General features: G+C 44.4%; 1 protein-coding gene and 1 non-coding gene across 2 annotated transcripts in view; both read left to right on the top strand.

Annotated features, from left to right (window-relative positions):
* Positions 1-19,134, top strand: part of LOC106611370 (neurexin-3a) — a 914,099-nt gene that overhangs the window by 140,964 nt on the left and 754,001 nt on the right. The gene's annotated exons all lie outside the window — the stretch shown is intronic.
* Positions 15,896-15,971, top strand: trnaa-ugc (transfer RNA alanine (anticodon UGC)). Its single transcript has one exon. It is a non-coding gene; the product is annotated as a tRNA-Ala (tRNA).

The following is a 19,134-nucleotide window of genomic DNA, read 5'->3' as shown; positions in this document are numbered from 1 at the left end:
TCAATTTAATGGGCTTTATTGTCATCGAAACATATTTTTACATTTCCAAAGCAAGTGAAATAGATTAAACAAATGTCTCTCTCTGTCTCTCTCTGTCTTTCTCTCTCTGTCTCTCTCACTCGCTGGGCTGGTGTTAACTTTCCTCTGCATTGCATCTTTAGAAATGCTCATGTGACATTTAAACTTTTTTGAGGTAGTCACTGATGTTGATTAATTGTGAATGAGGCTTTTTATTGTACATGGCATTTTGTAAAAAGAGAGAGAAAGAGACAAGACAGAGAAAGAAAGATGGACAGAGAGAGAAAAAAAGAAAGAAAGAGGGCACTGTTAATTTAGGCTTGTGCTGTGCCTGCTACTCTAAATACTATACCAGTGAGATGATCACAAGAGACAAGTCTGCTTGCATGCATGGAAAGTCTGGAAATGTCAACTTTGTTTTAGGTCAAATGTACAACTCAAAGGTATAAACAGTGTAGTTCTCCAACTTTGGGCCCCTGACTTACCTGAAGCTTCCCAGAGCTTCTCAGAAATTGTTTGTTAAAGGGTTGATTTGTCCGTTGGATACACGTAGAGGTAGATGACTTGAGTATAAGAGAGGGCAGTGAGGGATTAAATGATAAGGTACCATAGTAAGAAGAAGCCTTGACATCCAGCAGTAACATAGTTAAAGCCACTGTGTATTCAAGCTACTATGCATTTTATGCAGACTAATGTCTATGTATTTTTCCAGACAGCCTTTCCACACAAACACCTACATGTGCATGCGCGCACACACACACACACACACACACACACACAAACGCTCACTCGCTCACTCACTCACTCACTCACTCACTCACTCACTCACTCACTCACTCACTCACTCACTCACTCACTCACTCACTCACTCACTCACTCACTCACTCACTCACTCACACAGTATTAGCATATTCAAGGGGTAATTTCTGAAATGCATTCCACCAAACAGCATGTGTTCTTTCCGCTGTCGGCTGCATTCTCCAGGAGAGAGACTGCTTTTGAAGTTGAACTGAGGGGGAGAACGGAGAGAACGGAAAGAACGGAGAGAGCAGAGAGAGTGGAGAGAACGGAGAGAGAGAAAGCTCAGCCTTGCATGGTGGTGCTGCCGATAGTGGAGCTAGCAGCTCGTTGTAGCAGGATCAGTTGGTTAACTAATATTTGATTAGTTCCTCGGCTGCCTCAGAGGCATTGAGCTCAGTCAGTGGATTTGTTCCTCGGCTGCCTCAGAGGCATTGAGCTCAGTCAGTGTATTTGTTCCCGGGAAGAGCAGATGTAACTTGTTAGGTGTACAGTAGATCAGAACACTGTGGATATTTCGCTGTACATTCTAAGGTAGCTTAATGTAAGTTAAAAGGTTAATTAAAAGGGCAATGGGGCGGCTAATACCATGATTGTTACAGCATTAATTGACTGTTTTACTGACAATGCTGCTGTTATTGAGTCATTCTGGGCTAAAAATAGCATTTTCTAACAGTAAATTACAAAAATGTTAATGTTCCATTCCTCCACACCGGCCTATACAGGCCAAGCTCCTCAGATCCCCTTCCCAGCATTAAACAACCTGGTAGATGATGAGTCTACAGCCATCAGAGATCTAACTTTCTATCGTTCTATCTCAATGCCATCAGACTGTTAAACAGCCATAAGAGATCTAACTCAGGCCAAGCTCTTCATAATATACTGTCTCATATACACAGACTGGACAAAACCTTAGGAACACCTGGCTCTTTCCATGACATAGACTGACCAGGTGAATCCAGGTGAAAGCTATGCTCCCTTCTTAATATCACCTGTTTAATCCACTTCAATCAGTTTTTAAGTCTTGAGACAATTGAGACATGGATTGTGTATGTGTGCCATTCAAAGGGTGAATGGGCAAGACAAAAGATTTAAGTGCCTTTGAACGGGGTATGATAGTAGAGTTTATGCCCTGACAAATTGAGGCTGTTCTGTTCTGTTTTGTACTCTCAGTTTACATTAAAACCAGAACCATGCCATCTCCTTATCCTGATCCTGCCAACCAACACACACACACGCACACACACACACACACTGAGCATACACACAGGATGATATAACACATTTTCAGCAGGGTTTTCAGCAGGGTTTTGGCCAGAAGTTGTGGGGAGGAGCTCTTTCTTTTATAACACACTGGTAGTGTCACGCCCTGACCTGAGAGAGACGTTTTTCTCTGTTTAGTTAGGTCAGGGTGTGATATGGGGTGGGCATTCTATGTATTTTATTTATATGTTTTGGCCGGGTATGGTTTCCAATCAGAGGCAGCTGTCTATCGTTGTCTCTAATTGGGAGCCATACTTAGGCAGCATTTTCCCACCTTGTTTTTGTGAGTAGTTGTTTTCAGTTTTGTAGTATGGGACCTGACAGAACTGTTGGCTTTCGTTTTGTTTCTTTTGTTAAAGTGTTTCGTATTATTAAATAATCATGAACACTCATCACGCTGCGCTTTGGTCCCCTCCTTTCGACAGCCGTAACAGGTACCAAGTGGTTAGAGGATGTTACAGTTGGAACGGACTGGAGAGGATTGAAATGGCTGCATTTACATTTTAGTCATTTAGCAGATGCTCTTATCCAGAGCAACTTACAGTTAGAGCATTCATCTTGAGAGAGCTATGTGGGACAAATCACATATCACAGTCATAGTAAGTACATTTTTTCTCAATAAAGTAGCAAATTCAGAGCTAGTGAGGGGGAGAAAAAGTCAAGTGTGAGTGTTAGTTCACAAAAGTTTTTGATTTTAGATTTCTGTGTTCATCTCATCTTGTGTTCTTGACAGTTGCTTTGCTCAACCAGCTCTCACAGTCTCACGTCAGATTTAGACTTTCATCCATGTTTCGCGCCCTAGCAAAACCCAAACCTACTTGAAGGTAACAGCGCTCTCCCGACATCCTCAGACATGGATGTATGTTGAATACTGACTTGTATCACGGGGTGATCTGGCTGGCTTTATTGCAGTGACATAAGGAGACATGAGGAGATGATGAGGAAATGGCAGTGCTTGCAGTCTTTCATGCTCAGAGCAGGCCTCCTTTGGAAGCTGTTCCAGACGTATCTCCCTCAGAGCAGGCCTCCTTTTGGAGCTGTTCCAGGCTTGTGTCCCTGAGAGCAGGCCTCCTTTTGGAGCTGTTCCAGACTTGTCTCCCTCAGAGCTTGTGTTTGGAGGCTTGTAGATTTTGGAAGTGTAAGGCTACTTGGCTTTCAGTCACATGAGCTACTGTAGTCACACTGTCCAAACGGGATCACTGCACATCATAAGTCTTTCACTCACTCACACTCTTTTCCCATTGACAGTTTGAACCATTGTTAGCAGCACACAGGTTCCCCTTCATTATCTGACCTTGTGCTTTTAGCCCTGAAACTGAGCGGTTGTAGACAAAAATCCATCATTGATTTTCTGGCACTGTTACAGTTTTTTATTTTTTGTGTAACCAAATATATATTTTGCATTGGAAGCCTGTATTGTATTGTTCTGTTGTCTTGTATGAGTGACAGTAGTGCTCTCTAACCGGGTATCATAACAGCTCTATAACCAGGTATCATAACAGCTCTATAACCACGTATCATAACAGCTCTATAACCACGTATCATAACAGCTCTATAAACAGGTATCATAACAGCTCTATAACCAGGTATCATAACAGCTGTATAACCAGGTATGAAAACAGCTCTATAACCAGGTATCATAACAGCTCTATAGTATCATACTAGCTGTATAGTCAGGTATCATAACAGCTCCATAACAAGGTATCAAAACAGCTATATAACCAGGTATCAAAACAGCTCTATAACCAGGTATCATAACAGCTCTATAGTCAGGTATCATAACAGCTCTATAACCAGGTATGATAACAGCTCTATAACCAGGTATGAAAACAGCTCTATAACCAGGTATCATAACAGCTCTATAGTATCAAACTAGCTGTATAGTCAGGTATCATAGAAGCTCTATAAGCAGGTATCATAGCAGCTCTATAAACAGGTACTGTATCATAACAGCTCTATAACCAGGTATCATAACAGCTCTATAAACAGGTACTGTATCATAGAAGCTCTATTTTATTATTATTTATTAAACCTTTATTTAACCAGGAAGGGCTCATTGAGATTTAAAATCTCTTTTCAAGAGCGTCCTGGCCAAGATAGGCAGCACCAAGTCATTACAAAAATTACAGACAAACAACATGAAAAACTACAAGTAATCTAGTAAAAATCATAGAATTCACAAGAGTATAACAAAATCAAAAACAGCTAATTAAAAACATTGACAGGTCAGGGAATCAGTCTCAAGATCATTCATCAGTGATTTAAAAATACCAATCGGGACAAGTTCTTCCAGTTTAAAAGTATTTTGTAAGGCGTTCCAAGAAGATGGCGCAGAGTACATAAAAGCCCTTTTACCAAATTCAGTTTGGACATTTGGAACAGTTAGCAGGATAAAGTCCAGCGAACGAAGAGAGTACCCACCACATTTCTGAACAATAAAAATACCCAAATAAAAAGGTAGTAAACCCAAAATGGCTATGTAAATAAAAGTATACCAGTGACTGAGCCTACGAGTGACTAGAGAAGGCCAGCCAACCCTGGTATACAAAGTGCAGTGGTGTGTAAGGGTTTACAGTATAAAATAAATCTCAAAGTGGATTTTAAAGAAAACATGAATCATCGGCGTACAATGACACCTTTGTTTTTATTACTGTTGGATATTGTTTTTATGGCCATAAAAAATTGATATGCCAATAGCGGTCAACGTTGTTTTACTCCTCTTGACAGTTTAATACTTTCTGAGAAGTAGCCATTATTTACTATTTTACACCCAGTGTTACTATACATAACTTTAACCCATTGTAAAAGAGATTCTCCAAAACGGAAATATTCCAGGCTTTTATATATCAACTCCAGTTGTACTTTATCAAAAGCCTTTTCAAAGTCTGCAATGAATTCTTGTCACGTCCTAACCAGTATAAGGGGTTATTGTTTATTGTAGTTTGGTCAGGACGTGGCAGGGGTATTTGTTTTATGTGGTTCGGAGTTTAATGGTATATGTATTTATGTAAGAGGGGTGTTTGATTTATGTGTTCCGGGGTTTTTGGGTAATGTTCTTGTTTTGTATTTCTATGGTTTTCTATGTTGTGTATTTCTTTGTGTTGGCCTCATTGTTGCTGATTGAGAGTCATACTTAGGTAGCCCTGTTTCACCTGTCCCTTTGTGGGAAGTTGTTGTTTGTGCATTGCTGTGTGTAGCCTGCATTACTGTGTGTTCGTGCGTTTTCTTGTTTTGTGTTTTCAGTGTTCTAAATTAAAAGTTAAAATGAGCACTCAACCCGCTGCGCCTTGGTCCCTTTCATACGATGACCATTACAGAACTTCCCACCACCAACGGACCAAGCAGCGGGCCCAGGAAGAGGAAGGATCCTGGGCCAGGGAGAGAAGGGAGTGGAGGACATTTTGGACATGGGAGGAGGTAATGGCAGGGGACAAGACCCTGCCATGGAAACAGGTGGAGACAGCGAGGGAGGAACGGCGAAAGTGGAGCGAAGAGCGGGCCCAACGTAGGATGCATGAGAGGCAGCCCCAATAAATGTTTTGGGGGGGGGCACACGGACAGATCGGCGGAGCCGAGGATGGAACCAGAGCCAGTCGGGGTAAAATTGGAGGTGAGCGAAGCAGAGACTGTAAAGGAGTTGATGGGAAAATTGGAGGAGAGAACTATGAGAGAGCTACTGTGTTGGTGTTTTAGGCACAACATTCGCCCCACAGAGCGTGTCCTAAAATTGATGTCACCTGAGTCAGCTCTCCATACTTGTCCTGAGGTGCGTGCTAGCCGTCTGGGGAAGACAGTACCAGGCCCACGCACCAGGCCTCCAGTGCATCAGCCCAGTCCAGCTCGTCCTACTCCTTCTCCTCGCACAAGCCCTGAGGTGCGTGTATCCAGTCTGGCATCTCCAGTACCAGCCCCACGCACCAGGCAGCCCAGTCCAACTCGTCCTGTTCCTGCTCCTCGCACTAGCCTTGGGGTGCGTGTCTCCAGTCTGGTACCTCCACTACCAGCCCCACGCATCAGGCTTTCAGTGCGCAGTCCCCGTCCAGAGCTTCCGACGACAGTACCCCGTCCAGAGCTTCCGACGACAGTACCCCGTCCAGAGCTTCCGGCAATAGTGCCTCGTCCAGAGCTTCCGGCAACAGTACCCAGTCCAGAGTGTCCGACGACAGTGCCCCGTCTTGAGATGGCCCACAGTCCGGAACCGAGTGAGACAGCCTACAGTCCGGAACCGAGTGAGATGGCCTACAGTCTGGAACCGAGAGAGACGGCCTACAGTCCGGAACCGAGAGAGATGGCCTACAGTCCGGGACCGAGTGAGACGGCCTACAGTCCGGAACCGAGAGAGACGGCCTACGGTCCGGAACCGAGAGAGACGGAACCGAGAGAGACAGTCCGGAACCGAGCGAGATGGCCTACAGTCCCAAATTACAGCGTGCCGTTTAAAGGCATGGGGACGAAAACCAAACAAACACGTATACAAAACACAAGGTAGAAACCCAAACAAAATAGCTAGGAGCACCACGAATAAATACACAATCGCACAATGATTATCACACGGGACGAGACCTCTAATCATCTGCACAATATACGTGTCACGAAAGCCCCCCCCGACGCAAGGACGATCACAGGAACACAGTGCGATCAATCAGGACCCGATGCAGCTGCCGAAGTTGCATCGTCTTCGGACGGGCCAGTTGCCGCTGCCAAAGTTGCGGCGGCATAGGACGGACCAGTAGAAGTGGCATCGGACGGACCGGTTGTGGCGGCGTCGGACGGGCCAGTTTCAGCTGCTGAAGTCGCATTGTCGGACGGATCCGTTGTGGCGATGTCGGACGGCCCAGTTGCAGCTGCCGAAGTTGCGGCGGCGCCAGACGGACCAGTCACAGTGTCGTCGGAAGGGCCATTCCCGCTGTCTCCCTTCATGGTCGATTATTCTGTCACTTTGGTAAAAATGGGTCGGGAGACAGACGCATGAATGCGTAATATGGGTTTTTATTTCCCAAATTACAGCATACCGTGTAAAGGCACGGGGACGAAGACCAAACAAACACATATACAAAACACAGGGTAGAGACGCAAACAAAAGAGCGAGGAGTACCTCGAATAAATACACAATCGCACAATGATTATCACATGGGACGAGACCCATAATCATCTGCACAATATACGTGGCACGAAAGCCAAAACAACATAGCACAGGTTCTCACACGAACCAACGGACATTGGAACAATAATCGCCAGGATAATGGTAAACCAGGGGCACACTTATACAATTACTAATCACTGGGAATAGGGACCAGGTGTGCATAATGACAGTTCCGAAGGGATCCGTGACAGAAAGCTCTGAATCCACTATATGGCAGGGGTTAAAAAGCCGCAACACATACATTTTTTTAATAACAGGTTATGGTCAATAATATCTAACAGAACAGCTCCCACAATCTTCTTATTATCAATGTCTTTCAACCATTCATCAGTAATTTGTGTCAGTGCAGTACATGTTGGGTGCCCTTCTCTATAAGCATGCTAAAAGTCTGTTAATTTCTTTACAAAGGTATAGCATTGTATTTGGTGAAATACAATTATTTCCAACAGTTTGCTAAGAGCTGGCAGCAAGCTGATGGCAGCAACCAGTACAATGCTTTCCATTCATTATTTATTAGATTTTGATGCATGATTACGATGGCTCACTGTTCAATGTTGGCAGTTCCTGAATTTGGCCACTTTTCCAATGAAGTAATTGGCAACATCAAATTGTTTTGTGATGAATAAGCCATCTGATTCAATGAATGATGGAGTTGCATTTGTCTTTCTACCCATAATTTCATTTAAAGTACTCCAAAGTTTTCCATCATTCTTTATAGCATTGATCATAATACAGATTTTTATTCTTTTTGTTGAGTTTAGTCACATAATTTCTTAATTTGCAGTAAGTCAGACATATCACGATGTGGCCCTTTTGGGGTGTATATTGTGGCTCCCCCTCTCCCATTCTCTCTCCCACATCAGGTTTTACAACTGTCATAAATTCCTGCTAGAAACTCTCTCTCTCTTCGGTACCATGGAGTATGCATGGAGAGAGCCTATGGAGAACAAATGGAGACATTTTTCTTCCCAAAACTCCTAATCACCAAAATTGGAGAATTAACCAATATTTCTATTTTTGAGAATGTGGGAATGGTCCGTGGACACTAACTTCTTATGGGCAGGTGGGACGGTAGCGTCCCACCTGGCCAACATCCGGTGAAATTGCAGAGCGCAAAATTCAAACTACAGAATTTAAATAATTAACTTTCATAAAATCACAAGTGTAATACACCAAATTAAAGCTAAACTTCTTTTTAATCCAGCCGCTGCATCAGATTTCAAAAGGCTTTACGGCGAAAGCACACCATGCAATTATCTGAGGACAGCGCCCCGCATACAAAAGCATGAAAAACATATTTCAACCAAAGTCAGAAATAGCGATATAATAAATGCCTTACCTTTGATGATCTTCCTCTGTTGGCACTCCAAAAGGTCCCAGATACATCACAAATGGTCCTTTTGTTCGATAATGTCCTTCTTTATATCCATAAAAACTCAGTTTATCTGGCGCGTTTCAGTCAATAATCCACCCAGGTTCCCTCCATCAAAATGCATACAAAATGAATCCCAAACGTTACTAATAAACTTTTCCAAACAAGTCAAACAACGTTTATAATCAAACCTTAGGTACCCTAATACGTAAATAAACGATACAATTTAAGACGGAGAATCGTTATTGTCTTTACCAGAAAAAAATACCAAAGAACACGCTCTCTTCCACACGCTTGGAAACATTACAGCCAAAATGGGAGCCACCTAGAAAAACTACAATTTCTGGCTCATTTTTCCAGCATGAAACTCTTTCTAAAGACTGTTGACATCTAGTGGAAGCCCTAGGAACTGCAATATGGGGGCATTTCGCCTTATAATAAAAGTGACAGCCATTGAAAACAGTGATCGGCTGAATTGTTTTTTGGGGTGGATGGTTTGTCCTCGGGGTTCCGCCTGCCATATCAGTTCTGTTATACTTGCAGACATAATTTTAACAGTTTTAGAAACTTTAGAGTGTTTTCTATACCAATTATATGCATACCCTAGCCTGAGTAACAGGCAGTTTACTTTGGGCACGCTTTTCATCCGGACGTGAAAATACTGCCCCCTAACCAAGAGAGGTTAAGGGACAGTCATGTCAAGTTTCATTTGGTGATCTCATGAGGGACAGGAAACACACATAACTATATCTCTTAATGTGTACATTTCCCAGCTGTCAGGTTTACATCTGAAGGTTGTATAAGATGAATGAATGACGTCTCTGACATATCCACTATGAATACAACCAGAGACTTTCTATCGATTGACTCTCCAGCAGATGGATCGGTGACCACAGAAAGAGACTACAAGACATACACTGGTAAATATGTAAATTGCAATTTCTTTTCATTCATGTAAAGTATTAGCAATTTCTATGAGTGTAGTTATCAGCTGTGAGTTTCCCGCTGTTAAGCGGTCCACACCCCTTTCCTTTGTCTACCAAGCCATCATATCAGTTTTGTCCACAAGGAACTTTTCTTTGTATCATGTAATACTCAATGTATGAACTAGTTGTGTGTGTTTCATGTATTTCTGTGATTTGATTAGTTAGTAAGTAAATAAATAATCAAGCCAATTTGTATATCGCTGATTAATAATTTATTCTAGGGTTCGTGCAGATATCCAAGGGTTTGCGACATTCAGTAATGAGAAATGATGAGGTAATAATAAGACTGTACTCGAATCGGGAAATAGAGACTCTATAAACATTTTCCAGAGTTGCCCCGACTTCCTAGTTAATTAAAGGTTACATGATTAGTTTAATCACGTAATAATAGAGAATTGATTTGATAAAATAACAGTCTTCACATTTAATGATAGACCCAACACTTGTTAGCCACTTCTTGTGCCCCATCTCTTTCAACTATATCGTTTTTTAATTCCTCACCAAGCCATGGAGCTTTAACAGTTCTAACAGTCAGTTAAAAGGTGCATGTTTATCAATATTTGGAAGAAGCAATTTCATAAATTCATTAAGTGCAGCGTCTGGATTCTCCTTTTTAATCGCATCAGACCTACAAATATTTTTTACATCATCCACATAACAGTCAGAGCAAAATCTGTTACACAGTATTTTAGACCACGTTTTTGTTACCTTTCCTGGATATAGCCACTATATTGTGATCACTGCATCCAATAGGTATGGACACAGCTTTAGAGCAAAGTTCTACAGTATTAGTAAAACTGTGATCAATGCATGTTTGTAAGCACCCTAGTAGGTTGATTAATGACCTGAACCCCAGATTAAATGCACTGGTTACAGTGAGAAGCTTCCTCTTGAGCGGACAGCTTGATGAAAAGTCAATTTTTTTAGTCAATTTTCATGTACCCAAGAAAGTAGACTTCTCTGTATACATCATATACACTATCAAGCATTTCACACACATTATCTAGATACTGACTGTTAGCACTTGGTGGCCTATAGCAACACCCTAAAATAACAGGCTTTAGATAAGGCAGGATAACTTGCAACCACAACACTTCAATTTTTTTATTTTTTTTATTTAACCTTTATTTAACCAGTTAGGCTAGTTGGGAAAAAGTTCTCATTTGCAACTGCGACCTGGCCAAGATAAAGCAAAGCAGTTCGACACATACAACAACACAGAGTTACAAATGGAATAAACAAACATACAGTCAATAATACAGTAGAAAAAGTCTATATACAGTATGTGCAAATTAGGTAGGATAAGGGAGGTAAGGCAATAAATAGGCCATGGTGGCAAAGTAATTACAATATAGCAATTAAACACTGGAATGGTAGATGTGCAGAAGATAAATGTGCAAGTAGAGATACTGGGGTGCAAAGGAGCAAGATAAATAAATAATACATTATGGGGATGAGGTAGTTGGATAGGCTATTTACAGATGGGCTATGTACAGGTGTAGTGATCTGTGAGCTGTTCTGACAGCTGGTGCTTAAAGCTAATAAGGTAGATATGAGTCTCCAGCTTCAGTGATTTTGGCAGTTTGTTCCAGTCATTGGCAGCAGAGAACTGGAAGGAGAGGCGGCCAAAGGAAGAATTGGCTTTGGGGGTGACCTGTGAGATATACCTGCAGGAGCGCGTGCTACGAGTGGGTGCTGCTATGGTGACCAGTGAGCTGAGATGAGGCGGGGCTTTACCTAGCAGAGACTTGTAGATGACTTGGAGCCAGTGGGTTTGGCGACGAGTATGAAGCAAGGGCCAGCCAATGAGAGCGTACAGGTCGCAGTGGTGGGTAGTATATGAGGCTTTGGTGACAAAATGGATGGCACTGTAATAGACTGCATCCAATTTGTTCAGTAGTGTTGGAGGCTATTTTGTAAATGACATCGCCGAAGTCGAGGATCGGTAGGATGGTCAGTTTTACGAGGGTATGTTTGGCAGCATGAGTGAAGGATGCTTTGTTGCGAAATATGAAGCCGATTCTAGATTTAATTTTGGATTGGAGATATTTAATGTGAGTCTGGAAGGAGAGTTTACAGTCTAACCAGACAACTAGGTATTTGTAGTTGTCCACATATTCTAAGTCAGAACCGTCCAGAGTAGTGATGCTGGACGGGCCGGCAGGTGCGGGCGGCGATCGGTTGAAGAGCATGCATTTAGTTTTACTTGCATTTAAGAGCAGTTGGAGGCCACGGAAGGAGAGTTCTATGGAGCTCGTCTGGAGGTTAGTTAACACAGGGTCCAAAGAAGGGCCAGAGGTATACAGAATGGTGCCGTCTGCGTAGAGGTGGATCAGAGAATCACCAGCAGCAAGAGCGACATTTTACATTTACATTTACATTTAAGTCATTTAGCAGACGCTCTTATCCAGAGCGACTTACAAATTGGTGCATTCACCTTATAATATCCAGTGGAACAACCACTTTACAATAGTGCATCTAAATCTTTTATGGGGGGGGGGGGTTAGAAGGATTACTTTATCCTATCCTAGGTATTCCTTAAAGAGGTGGGGTTTCAGGTGTCTCCGGAAGGTGGTGATTGACTCCGCTGTCCTGGCGTCGTGAGGGAGCTTGTTCCACCATTGGGGTGCCAGAGCAGCGAACAGTTTTGACTGGGCTGAGCGGGAACTGTGCTTCCTCAGAGGTAAGGAGGCGAGCAGGCCAGAGGTGGATGAACGCAGTGCCCTTGTTTGAGTGTAGGGCCTGATCAGAGCCTGAAGGTACGGAGGTGCCGTTCCCCTCACAGCTCCGTAGGCAAGCACAATGGTCTTGTAGCGGATGCGAGCTTCGACTGGAAGCCAGTGGAGAGAGCGGAGGAGCGGGGTGACATGAGAGAACTTGGGAAGGTTGAACACCAGACGGGCTGCGGCGTTCTGGATGAGTTGGAGGGGTTTAATGGCACAGGCAGGGAGCCCAGCCAACAACGAGTTGCAGTAATCCAGACGGGAGATGACAAGTGCCTGGATTAGGACCTGCGCCGCTTCCTGTGTGAGGCAGGGTCGTACTCTGCGAATGTTGTAGAGCATGAACCTACAAGATCGGGTCACCGCCTTGATGTTAGTGGAGAACGACAGGGTGTTGTCCAGGGTCACGCCGAGGCTCTTAGCACTCTGGGAGGAGGACACAAGGGAGTTGTCAACCGTGATGGCGAGATCATGGAACGGGCAGTCCTTCCCCGGGAGGAAGAGCAGCTCCGTCTTGCCGAGGTTCAGCTTGAGGTGGTGATCCGTCATCCACACTGATATGTCTGCCAGACATGCAGAGATGCGATTCGCCACCTGGTTGTCAGAAGGGGGAAAGGAGAAGATTAATTGTGTGTCATCTGCATAGCAATGATATGAGAGACCATGTGAGGATATGACAGAGCCAAGTGACTTGGTGTATAGCGAGAATAGGAGTGGGCCTAGAACAGAGCCCTGGGGGACACCAGTGGTGAGAGCACGTGGTGCGGAGACAGATTCTCGCCACACCACCTGGTAGGAGCGACCTGTCAGGTAGGACGCAATCCAAGCGTGGGCCGCGCCGGAGATGCCCAGCTCGGAGAGGGTGGAGAGGAGGATCTGATGGTTCACGGTATCAAAGGCAGCAGATAGGTCTAGAAGGATGAGAGCAGAGGAGAGAGAGTTAGCTTTAGCAGTGCGAAGAGCCTCCGTGACACAGAGAAGAGCAGTCTCAGTTGAATGCCCAGTCTTGAAACCTGACTGATTAGGATCAAGAAGGTCATTCTGAGAGAGATAGCAAGAGAGCTGGCCAAGGACGGCACGTTCAAGAGTTTTGGAGAGAAAGGAAAGAAGGGATACTGGTCTGTAGTTGTTGACATCGGAGGGATCGAGTGTAGGTTTTTTCAGAAGGGTTGCAACTCTCGCTCTCTTGAAGACGGAAGGGACGTAGCCAGCGGTCAAGGATGAGTTGATGAGCGAGGTGAGGTAGGGGAGAAGGTCACCGGAAATGGTCTGGAGAAGAGAGGAGGGGATAGGGTCAAGTGGGCAGGTTGTTGGGCGGCCGGCCGTCACAAGACGCGATATTTCATCTGGAGAGAGAGGGGAGAAAGAGGTCAAAGCACAGGGTAGGGCAGTGTGAGCAGGACCAGCGGTGTCGTTTGACTTAGCAAACGAGGATCGGATGTCGTCAACCTTCTTTTCAAAATGGTTAACGAAGTCATCCGCAGAGAGGGAGGAGGGGGGGGGGAGGGGGAGGAGGATTCAGGAGGGAGGAGAAGGTAGCAAAGAGCTTCCTAGGGTTAGAGGCAGATGCTTGGAGTTTAGAGTGGTAGAAAGTGGCTTTAGCAGCAGAGACAGAAGAGGAAAATGTAGAGAGGAGGGAGTGAAAGGATGCCAGGTCCGCAGGGAGGCGAGTTTTCCTCCATTTCCGCTCGGCTGCCCGGAGCCCTGTTCTGTGAGCTCGCAGTGAGTCGTCGAGCCACGGAGCAGGAGGGGAGGACCGAGCCGGCCTGGAGGATAGGGGACAGAGGAAATCAAAGGATGCAGAGAGGGAGGAGAGGAGGGTTGAGGAGGCAGAATCAGGAGATAGGTTGGAGAAGGTTTGAGCAGAGGGAAGAGATGATAGGATGGAAGAGGAGAGAGTAGCAGGAGAGAGAGAGCGAAGGTTGGGACGGCGCAATACCATCCGAGTAGGGGCAGAGTGAGAAGTGTTGGATGAGAGCGAGAGGGAAAAGACATCATTGATGTATACACAGAAGAGAGTCGGCCCGAGAATTGAACCCTGTGGCACCCCCATAGAGACTGCCAGAGGTCCGGACAACAGGCCCTCCGATTTGACACACTGAACTCTATCAGAGAAGTTGTTTGTGAACCAGGCAAGGAAATCATTTGAGAAACCAAGGCTGTTGAGTCTGCTGATAAGAATGTGATGATTGACAGATTCGAAAGCCTTGGCCAGGTCGATGGATACGGCTGCACGGTAATGTCTCTTATCGATGGCGGTTAGGATATTGTTTAGGACCTTGAGCGTGGCTGAAGTGCACCTGTGACCAGCTCTGAAACCAGATTGCATAACGGAGAAAGTACGGTGGGATTCGAAATGGTCGGTAATCTGTTTGTTAACTTGGCTTTTGAAGACCTTAGAAAAGCAGGGCAGGATAGATATAGGTCTGTAGCAGTTTGGGTCTGGAGTGCCTCCCCCTTTGAAGAGGGGGATGATCACGGCAGCTTTCCAATCTTTGGGAATCTCAGATGATAAAAAAGAGAGGTTGTACAGGCTAGTAATAGGGGTTGCATCAATTTCGGCGGATAATTTTAGAAAGAGAGGGTTGTCTAGCCCGGCTGATTTGTAGGGGTCCAGATTTTGCAGCTCTTTCAGAACATAAGCTATCTGGATTTGGGTGAAGGAGAAATGGGGGAGGCTTGGGTGAGTTGCTGTGGGGGGTGGAGGGCTGTTGATCGGGGTAGGCGTAGCCAGGTGGCAAGCATGGCCAGCCGTAGAGAAATGCTTATTGAAATTCTCAATTATTGTGGATTTATCGGTGGTGACCGTGTCGCCTAGCCTCAGTGCAGTGGGCAGCTGGGAGGAGGTGCTCTTATTCTCCATGGACTTAACAGTGTCCCAGAACTTTTTTGAGTTTGTGCTACAGGATGCACATTTTTGCTTGAAAAAGCTAGCCTTAGCTTTCCTATCTGCCTGTGTATATTGGTTCCTAACTTCCCTGAAAAGTTGCATATTACAGGGGCAATTCGATGCTAATGCAGAACGCCACAGGATGTCAGGATGTTTTTGTGCTGGTCAAGGGCAGTCAGGTCTGAAGAGAACCAAGGGCTATATCTGTTCCTGGTTCTACATTTTTTTATAGATTATTCATTTTTTTACCCCTTTTTTCTCCCCAATTTCGTGGTATTCAGTTGGTAGTAGTTACAGTCTTGTCTCATCGCTGCATCTCCCGTACGGACTCAGGAGAGGCGAAGGTCGAGAGCCATGCATCCTCCGAAACACAACCCAACCAAGCCGCACTGCTTCTTGACACAATGCACATCCAACCCAGGAGCCAGCTGCACCAATGTGTCGGAGGAAACACCGTACATCTGGCGACCTGGTCAGCGTGCACTGCGCCCGGCCCGCCACAGGAGTCGCTAGTGCGCGATGAGACAAGGATATCCCTGCCGACCAAAACCTCCCTAACCCGGATGACGCTGGGCCAATTGTGCGCTGCCCCATGGGCCTCCCGTCGCGGCCGGCTGTGACAGAGCCTGGGCACGAACCCAGAATCGGTTCTACATTTTTTGAATGGGGTATGCTTATTTAAGATGGTGAGGAAGGCATGTAGCCTTCCCTGTAGCTCAGTTGGTAGAGCATGGTGTTTGCAACGCCAAGGTTGTGGGTTCGATTCCCACGGGGGGCCAGCACAGAAAAAAAAAAAGAAAAAAAATGTATGAAATTAAATGTATGCATTCACTACTGTAAGTCGCTCTGGATAAGAGCGTCTGCTAAATGACTAAAATGTAAATGTAAAATGTAGAGTAAAAGGAGCAGGTTTCTGGGTGCTATAGAATAGATTCAAGGCATAATGTACAGACAAAGGTATGGTAATGTGTGAGTACATTGGAGGTAAACCTAGGCAGTGAGTAATGATGAGAGAGATATTGTCTCTAGAGACGTTTAAACCAGGTGATGTCACTGCATGTGTGGGAGGTGGAACTAAATGGTTGATTAAGGCATATTGAACAGGGCTAGATGCTCTACAGTGAAATAAGACAATAATCACTAACCAGGACAGTAATGGACAAGGCATATTGATATTAGGGAGAGGCATGCGTAGCCGAGTGATCATAGGGCTCAAGTGAGTGAGTGGTTGGGCTGGCTGGAGACACAGTGATTCAGACAGCTAGCAGGCCGGGGCTAGCAAGCTAGCAGAAGGGCCTTAGAGGGATGTCTTGATGGAGGAAAGGATGTTTTATCCTCCACGTGCGGTGACGTCAATAGACTAGTCGTGATGGATTAGTAGGGTTCCGAGTAGCAGAGGGGTCCAAGTCCAATTGACAAAATAGGTATAGTGGCCCAAGAAATTGGCCGATGGATCTATTTAGCTAACAGTCCATTATGCTCTAGACAGCTAGCGGGCCGTGGCTAGCAGCTAGCAGGCCGCGGCTAGCAGGCTAGCAGATGGGCATTAAGGGGACATCGCGATGTAGGGGCCAGTTGAGTACCCACTCGAGCAGATTCCGAGCTAAATGTTAGCTGATGACCGCTCGCAGTGGTTAGCTGACTACTAGCTAATAGCTAGTGAGCTGGCTAGCTTCTGTTGGGGGATTCCGGTTCCGAGGTAAATAAAAATACTTTAGAAGAAAACAGATCCACACCACATTGGGTGAGGCGGGTTGCAGGAGAGTATTTTGAAGTTGAGGTTTAGAAAAATATTAAAAAGAAATATATGTGAAGAAAAAGATATAAAAAGATATATACATGGGACACGACAAGACGAAGGATAAAGATGTCTGACTGCTACGCCATCTTGGAAGTTGTAGTATAATAACATATGGCTCTGAATATAAACAGCAATACCTCCCCCATGGGTATTCCTGTCTCTTCTGTAGATGTTATATCCTTGTATTGCTACTGCTGTATCATGAAAACTGGCTCTCTCAGTTGGTAAAGCATTACGCTTGCTATGCCAAGATAGTGGGATTTGATTACTGGGAACACCCATACTGAAATTGTATGCATAACTGTAAGTCTCCTTGGACAAAAGCGTCTGCAAAATGGCATATTACGAGAGTTTGGTACTAGAAGGTTTACCTGCAATTATACAAAGGGTGGGTCTTATCCTAGACGCTGTTTAGTTAAAATTGCATTCCAGCCGGTGTCTATTCAACACGTTACCACTGGCTAAAGCTTTGACGTTGAACTGATATATTCACTCTGCTCCATCTCACTGTGAAATCCCCTGTCTCATCAGCCCAGCTGGACAATTTATAAACTTGATCTCCACTGTATAAATCATCTAGACATTATCTCCCATTTATTTTTGACCAGCAATTGGTTTTCAATAGTGGAGATTTGTATAAACCTAGCTGTCTCTGACATTTGCAACATTGTTTCAATATTGAAATTCAATTCAATTCATTGGGAGTTGGGATGAGACAAACAGGCAGGCAGCTTTTCTCAGCCAGTCGAAATCATGAATCAGCAACATTTTATGGCTATATACTGTCATGCCCTGACCTGAGAGAGCCGTTTTTCTCTGTTTGGTTAGGTCAGGGTGTGACATGGGGTATTCTATGTGTTGTATGTCTATGTTGTTTTTTCTTTGATTGGCCGAGTATGGTTTCCAATCAGAGGCAGCTGTCATTCGTTGTCTCTGATTGGGAATCATACTTAGGCAGCCCTTTTTCCCCACAGTCAGTTGTGGGATCTTGTCTTTGTGTTGCATGTGTTTGCACGCCTAGCTTTTCGTTCATTGTATTGTTTATTGTTGGTTCACATTTAAAATGAAGTATGATGAACCCAACTCACGCTGCGCCTTGGTCTACCTTTAACGAACGTCACATATACAGAGAAATGTCAATAGAAAACAGCTCAAACGAAACAAAACACTGCTAGTTTGAAGTCTTTCCATCTTCAGTTTGAAGTGAAGCCGTGTTGTTGGCTAGCTCCTCTGTGCAACAGTGTCCTGATGAGAGCGCATATTTGCCAGGTGAAATCGTGCCTCTTTAGCTCATTCTCATGGATGTATCCAAATAAATGTCACTAGAAAACAGCTTAAACAAATGCAGCTGTAACGGTTGTCGTCGGGGATAGAGGACCAAAACGCAGCAGGAATGTGGATGCTCATCTTGTATTTATTTTTTATTAAAGAGAACACCAAAATAACAAAACGAAGAACTCACGAACAAAACAGTCTTGTCATGCTCACACAGGCAAAACAAGAAACAATCTCCCACAACACTAAACCAAACAATTACCCATATATAGGACTCTCAATCAGAGGCAACTAGAAAGTACCTGCCTCCAATTGAAAGTACAACCTAAACATAGAAATACAACAAACCAGAAAGAACATAGAAATACAAAACATAGAACATAGACCAAAACCCGGAAATAATAAATCAAACACCCTACTACATAAATCACCACCCCGAACCACATAAACAAAATACCCTCTGCCACATCCTGACCAAACTACAATAACAAATAACCCTTATACTGGTCAGGACGTGACAGCAGCAACTTTGCTGTTGTTCTTGCTGCTCTGTTTGATATGACTGTAAGCCGATAGAACGAATGACCAACTGGCTTGGGTAGCAACCCTAGAATCAGGACTATATCTCTCGGGAGTATGAATAAATTCATCAAAATAACGTTTTTAATGAAAATATGTCAATCGTTATTTGAAAAATGTATGTTGGTAACCTGTTCTATAAAAGTGATAATGCACGATAAGCCGGTGTTTGAAGGATATATTGGCAGTTTGTCGGCCCTCGACGACACCCGTGCTAATATATCCTCCAAACACTGACTTATCGGGCATTATTACTTAAAAAGAAGATTCTGAGAGTAATTGGCTT

Source organism: Salmo salar, chromosome 09 (assembly GCF_965601325.2).
Source record: "Salmo salar chromosome 09, fSalSal1, whole genome shotgun sequence".
Lineage (NCBI taxonomy): Eukaryota > Metazoa > Chordata > Actinopteri > Salmoniformes > Salmonidae > Salmo > Salmo salar.
The sequence above is the reverse complement of the archived record's forward strand: the minus strand, read 5'-3'. Positions and strand labels throughout refer to the sequence as shown.